This window comes from Pteropus vampyrus, unplaced genomic scaffold (assembly GCF_000151845.1).
Source record: "Pteropus vampyrus isolate Shadow unplaced genomic scaffold, Pvam_2.0 Scaffold33, whole genome shotgun sequence".
Classification (NCBI taxonomy): Eukaryota; Metazoa; Chordata; class Mammalia; order Chiroptera; family Pteropodidae; genus Pteropus; species Pteropus vampyrus.
The window spans coordinates 10,566,974-10,573,508 of NW_011888814.1; the positions used below are offsets into that span (position 1 = coordinate 10,566,974).

General features: G+C 52.0%; 1 pseudogene; it reads right to left on the bottom strand.

Moving 5' to 3' along the window:
• Positions 1-3,184: 3,184 nt before the first annotated feature.
• LOC111738035 lies at positions 3,185-3,303 on the bottom strand (annotated as a pseudogene).
• Between the last annotated feature and the right edge of the window lie 3,232 nt (positions 3,304-6,535).

Below are 6,535 nucleotides of genomic sequence, written 5' to 3' on the forward strand. Positions count from 1 at the left end.
AGTGCAGTGGGGGGCTGGTTTTGGTGATTGCGGATGTTGAGTGTGCATGTGTGTGATACGTGTGTGTGCTGTGTGGGGTTAGTGTGTGGGTGCAGTAGGTGTAAATGCCTGTGTGTGTGGCATGGGTGGTTACAGTGTGTGGCTGTGTGGCCGTGGATGTGTGTGTGTGCCGTGTGGGTGCAGTGCTGTGCACGTGGCTGTGAGCGTGTGCGTGCGTGTGTGCGGGGTGGGTAGGAGTGGAGCAGAATGACCAGGAGGACAGGCTCCTGGCCTGGCTCCCGCCCCATTGTCTTGAAAACAGAGCGGAGCAGTGAGGAGCTGTCACTGCTCTACGTGCCTGTGGCTCCCATTTATTTCCTTCAGAACGTGGTCAGATGCCCGAGGCCATCACAGGAGGCCTCCAGGATCCCTTCCAAGCTCTGTGGCCGCCTTGCCCCCCTTGGCCTCCCAGGCACCTCCTGTCTCCTCTGACAGGCCCCATGTCTTACCGTCTCTGGGCGCCGCTTCTGCGCTTCCTCTCTGGAGGAGGCCCTGCCCATCCTTCCCCCCTCAGAAAGCATCCCTGTCCTTGAAGGCCCGGTTCCCAGACGCTCAGCCAGGACAGCTCTGCTGGCACTTCCCTCGCCCGTGTCCTCTGCCCCTGTGGCCTCCACCAGCTACACCCCTCACAGTCTAGTCACAAGTGGACGCAGGTGCCACCACTGCCCGGCAATGCCCCAAGGGTGGGGCTGGGGACCCCCAGCCTGGTGCACACCCCTTATCCTAGCGGTCCTCTCCGGGGTCCCTGAGCCCCACCTTGCTCTGTGCTGCTGCAAGAACATGGTTGTCTCGACAAGACCTCACACCCTCGTGGTTACACTGGGTGGTTCTGGGCCTCGGTTTCCTGCGGGCCCTGCCATCTGACCTGCACCCCGACTTAAAAACCGGGCCCCTTCCCGTGTCCTGCCCCTGACTCCTAAGTCCAGTCACTGGCCTCCTGTGCTCTGCTCCTTCTTCCTTGTCATGATGTCGCTTCTCACTGTCCCTCCCCAGTTTGGATTTGTATTTCCTCCAATACTGATGAATACTTTTTTTAGACTCAGGGTCAGAAGTTGAATCAACCCCACCCTCCTACTCATTCCCCCCTCCCGTGCCACAGATAATGCTTCAGGGCACATCCTGTGTGAGGCCCCTCATGGACCCTGCAGGAGAATTGGCCTGGTCAGCCCTTGGCTTTTGGTGACAGAAGGTAGGGTCTGTCCTTGGTCTCCCTCCTGCATGTCCTTTCCTTGACTTCGGCAATTCTCCTCTGCAGGGCTTTTTCGGGGCAGGATACCCAGCAGCTCGAGGCGGGGTCCCTCAAGCACCGTCACATTGCTCCCCAGAACAGCGGCCCTACTCCATCCCCAGCCTGCTTGTCTCTGTCACCAACCACTGAGCACTGCAGTGCCCCTTCCTCTGGGGTTATTTTTCTGGAGGGTCTATTCACATCTTTTTCCTGTCTTTGTTGGGATTGCAGCTCCCGTCCATCTCCCGCTGGCCAAGGGTTACCCCATCACATGTGAGAGTGTCCGGAGTACCCGTCCAGGTCACAGAGGAGCCCTGGGGCAGAACGGTCACAGGAGCCTGTGGCAGGTGCTGTCAGATGACATCCGGGAAAGCTGAGTGCTGCAGCCAAGGCTGCGGGGTGGGTTGAGAGCAGGTGACAAGGTGCTCCCAGAGTTATTACTACTTGGCATTGCCCTCCTATCCCCAAGAAGTCTCACTTCTGCAGGAAGATTGCTGGCTTCTGGCAGGTGGACACGCAGGTCAGCCACAGAGTATGTGCTGATATAACAACTCACCCTGGTGTCGTTGCCTTTAATCGTAGTGCAGTGGGGAGTCGTTTTCGGTGATTGCTACTCTAACTGCTTTAGGGAGGGGGACATCGAGGTGACAAAGTTTAAGAACTCAATGCAACAGAGCTAATGCCAGAATCCAGGCTGGAACTACGCGGGGTGGGTGGGGGGGCACACAGCTCTCTCGCGCTGGCTGGAGGAGGTGGCCGTCGCAGCTTCTCCTTCCTGGACCAGGAAGACCAGTGGGAACGGGGAGGGAGAAGCCCTCTATGCAGAGGAAAGAGCTAGAAGCCAAAGGCCCGCAGGCAGGAGAGCCGAGCCTTGTAGAAGGAAGTGCATTTCGGCCAAGAGTAGAAAATTTGTGGGCGATGCTCCTGAAAGAGTTGCCAGCTTGGGGTAAGTAGCGGGCAGAGGTCGCAGCAGGCCTGACTTCTCCTTCTATAATCAGTTGACAATGTGTCTTTTAAAAGCGTCTGTCACACTGCAGTCTCCTCGGTGGCAGGAATCCCCACTTCTTTGTGTGAGAGAGAAGTAGAGACGCCACCCTGTTCCCTACCCTGTGTGTACTCAGGGGTGACCGCTCCTGGCTGGTCTTCTTGGCATGTCCCCCTGGTTACGCTGTCTCTCTCATTGTAACGCCCTGCCCCGCCCCCAGACCTACTCCCCACCTCATAGCTGAGGGCGCTGCTCTACCTACTGGTTATCACTTCCTTTATTGGTTTTCAGCAAAGAGCCTAACAGTCCATGGGGACTCTTCCGTGATGTCATGTAGAAGCAGAAGGGTTGCTGTCTCTGCGGATTCCCACCAGCTGTCACCCTCCCGAGGCTCACACAATTCAATGAAGGGAAGAATGGGAGAAGGGACAACAAAGTCCCTGGCCCCTTGGCCTGGTCAGCCCTTGGCCTGGTCAGCCCTTGGCTCTTGGTGACAGAAGGTAGGGTCTGTCCTTGGTCTCCCTCCTGCAAGTCCTTTCCTTGACTTCGGCAATTCTCCTCTGCAGCAAGTGGCCCAGCCTCCCTTCTCCTGGCCCTGGTCCCAGGCTCCTGGCTCCTTATCAATCCCACATCCAAGACGTAGTAGCCACTGCGAACCGTTAGCCGTATGCGTTTGTGATAGATATTCACACATGGGATTGCACAATGCGTTATCACTGTGCGAAATGCTCCCTCTGCAATAATATTATGGCCACTTTTCCATGGACCGCATATGGACCCAACACACTCTTTGCACTGGCTGCTTATGGTTTCAGTGCATGCACATACCATAGTATTTTATTTATTTATTTTTTAGGCAAGGCAGCCCTCAGTTGACCTCATCGATTGCAAGGACCTTGTCAGCTTACCATCCCTTATTTTTTACTTTTTTACGCCTACAGCACCTAGTCTTCCTAGGTGGTCTCTCATCCAAGTACTAATCAGGCCTGACCCTGCTTAGCTTCTGAGATCAGACGGGATCGGGCTTGCTCAGGGTGGCATGGCTGTGGACTGTATTTTTAACGGATTCTCTTCCCATCACTTACTGAGAAACTGTCATGGGCAAGGCTCTATTCTGAGGATCAGAATTTACATTCTAGTAAAAGAGACAGGAAATATGAAAGCAAAGGAATAAATAAGCAGGAACATGGATGGTGTTAAGAATTAAGAGGAAAACAAGACTGGGGGTTTTCAGAAAGTGTCTCTGTTGAGGTGACACTGGCTAAGTCAAATACGAACTTCTAGATAACAAGAAGTCTTCATACTTGGCCACGTCCAGTTTCGGGCTAGGACACATACTGCTGGTGGCACCTTTGAGGTCATGTGATGTAGGTGGTAGAGACAGAGATGGGGTGAGTCCTGCAGCACTGTTCTTCCTTCTCCTCGGTGTCCTCGGGGGCAGTGGCAGAGGGTCCAGGTTGGCTGTCGAGCACAGGCTGGTCAGCAGGCCCCCCGCCCCATTTTCACAGGCCCAAAGGGAATGTCGTTTTACTGAGCTGGGCTCCACTGCGGTGCTTCCTCACTCGTGACCTGTCAAAGTAAGGGAGAGACGTCCTTATTTGTGTAACTGAATAAATGCCCGTGCTGTTCCTGCTTTTACAAGATAATGTACGTGAAAGTTTCTGCGTGAGTTTCCTAGGGCTGCTGTGACAAGGGACCACTAACTGAGCAGCTTAAAACAACAGAAATTTATGGCCTCACAGTTCTGGAGGCCAGCAGTCCAAAATCAAGGTGTCAGCACGTCAGCAGGTTTGTTCCTTCCCGGGGGCTCAGAGGGAGAATCTGTTCTAGGCGTCTCTCCTCGTTTCTGGCAGCTGTCAGCAATCCTTGGCATTCCTTGGCGATGACAGCATAACTCCAATCTCTGCCTCTGTCACCACATGGCATCCTTCCTCGGTGTCTGTGTCCAAAGTTCCCTCTTATAGGGACAGGGGTCATTGGATTAGGGCCCACCCTGATGTTCCTCCTCTTCACCTGGTTACATCTGCAAAGACCCTACTTTCAAATAAGGCCACTTCACAGGTACCACGGGGAGGACTTGGACATATCCTTTTGTGGAGGACACAGGTCAACCCTTAAGAGTATCTAATGTCATCTTTAACATCAGCACCATCATTGTCATCATCATCACAAAAAATCAACTTTAACACACACACACACACACGCCAAAATGCTCTATCAGCAAATTGGATACACCCATTTTTGTGTGTGGGGTCGCCACCTTATTTTAGGTGGCCACACTGAGTAGCAAGGGAAGAATGTTGTGACCGAAATAACCAGGCCCAACTCGAGTGCTCTAATCCAAGAGACAGTTTATTAGCCGGCGGCTGTCCTTGCAAAGGGGCAGCCCCGAGACGCAGGGGCACAAAGGTTTTAAGCCCTCGATTCCATCCCCCACATCCTTAATCTTTACACAAAAGACTATGTCTCCTCCATTCATTAACTGATAACTAAGAGGTGGGTAAGCAAGCAGGGGTACAGAAGCAGAATGCGTCATTGTTATAATATTTTGTACCTATAGGCAGTGATCCAGCCAGTAAATCCCTTTAGTTAATAAATTTTTAGCAGATAACTAACTAGAAGTGAGACATGGTGGTTAGCACGTACCATGTCTTATCCTTAACCTATTGTTTCTAAAGGTGAGGTCACTACAAGGGGAGCAGAGTTTGTCACCCCAAAATATAGCTCTTTAGGATATTGATTATTTTAGGTTAGTTAATTTTAAGAAACTGCAGACAAGGGAGAAGCTCTGAAAACCAAGTAGAAGTTACCTTTTGTAAAAGGATATTTAACTTGTAAGGTAAATCTCCATGCGTAAGGGTGTCCCCCTCACTGTACCACCAAGAGGAGGACACGTAAATCTGTAAATCTCTAGAAACTCTGATCGATGGAGGAAGCGGGACTTAAATCTGCTTGTTTACTATACTTTCCTTGGTCTTCTCCCACAGCTGACTCTTCATCTCCAACATCTTCTTTTATCTTCAGCCGAAGACGGTATTTGAGGGGATGGCTTCTGCCATTTTGCTGAGTTATTCAGTTTTCCTGGGTCTCTCCCACGTATCCAGGAAGTACCCATGTTATTAAGCTTTAATTTATTTTTCTCCTGCTAATCTGTCTGGAGTCGATTTGTTTATTAGTCCAGCCAGAAGCACTTAGTAAGGTGGGAGGAAATTTATCTTTTCTGTCCCCACGCACGGGTCTGACTGCCACCATAAAGGCCTCTGCCCTGCCTGAGGCCCAAGCACTGGTCACGTTTGAAAAGACTTGGCCTCTTCCTCCCATGACCTTCATAACGTCAAGAGCCAAACTTGCAGGCTTCATGTGCATTACTCCCCACTTAGGTGGTCCTAACTGTGACGTCCTTCCCTTTCTAACCCGTCCCCCACATAGCGTGCTGTCTTTTCTTAGGTTCCCATTAGTATTCTAGTGGACGAACTCACCAATGGTGGGACACGTCGAGGGGGCCAGGAGGAAACTTAGCTGAAAGGCAGACTGCAAACACATCAGGACACAAAATGCACACATTCAGCCCAAAGACCCCCATTCCTGGACCCCATCCAGACTCGTCCCTTTATTATTTTTGTTCTCTTTTCCTCTTTAACTAGATCTTGCCTGAAAATAGCCTGGGCGTTGCTAAGGTAACGCCTTGGCGCCTCCCCGAACACATCATTGTTTAATTCCAGCAGCCACAGCTTGGAGGAATTTGCTATTTGTTTAAGAGATGAAAGCCTCGAACTTCCACACATTCTTCTCCGGTTTCACTCCCCTGGAATTGTATGGCCCAGCCAGAGCAGAGCACATTGGGTGGAGGGGGTCTCATGGGACCCAACAAAATAGTGGGTGCTTGTGAATGCTTCTTACCTAATTCGAAGGCAGAGATTTGCAATTTCTCCTGATGGGGCACTGGGGGAATAAATGTCCTCACGGAGGGTCTGGGAAGGAAGTGTTGGGAGGGCAGAGCCTCTCAGTGATGGTCTCCGACCCCGGCCTCACATCTGGAAATGATGAACCTGTCTACACCTCCCCCAGGGCCTCCGTGTCACAGACTGTAACTCTAGGAAGAGTACCGGAGCCCCCAGTGAGGTGCACACCTAACCTCTATGACAACACATGGGATGTGGCTCAGGTGCGGAGGTGTTTCAGGAATGCATACCGGCCCATTTAACAAGCTTTATCAGGAACTCACTGGGGCCTGCAAGCGAGCGAGGTAGGTCTTGTGGCCCACATGCCACAGCTCACATGGT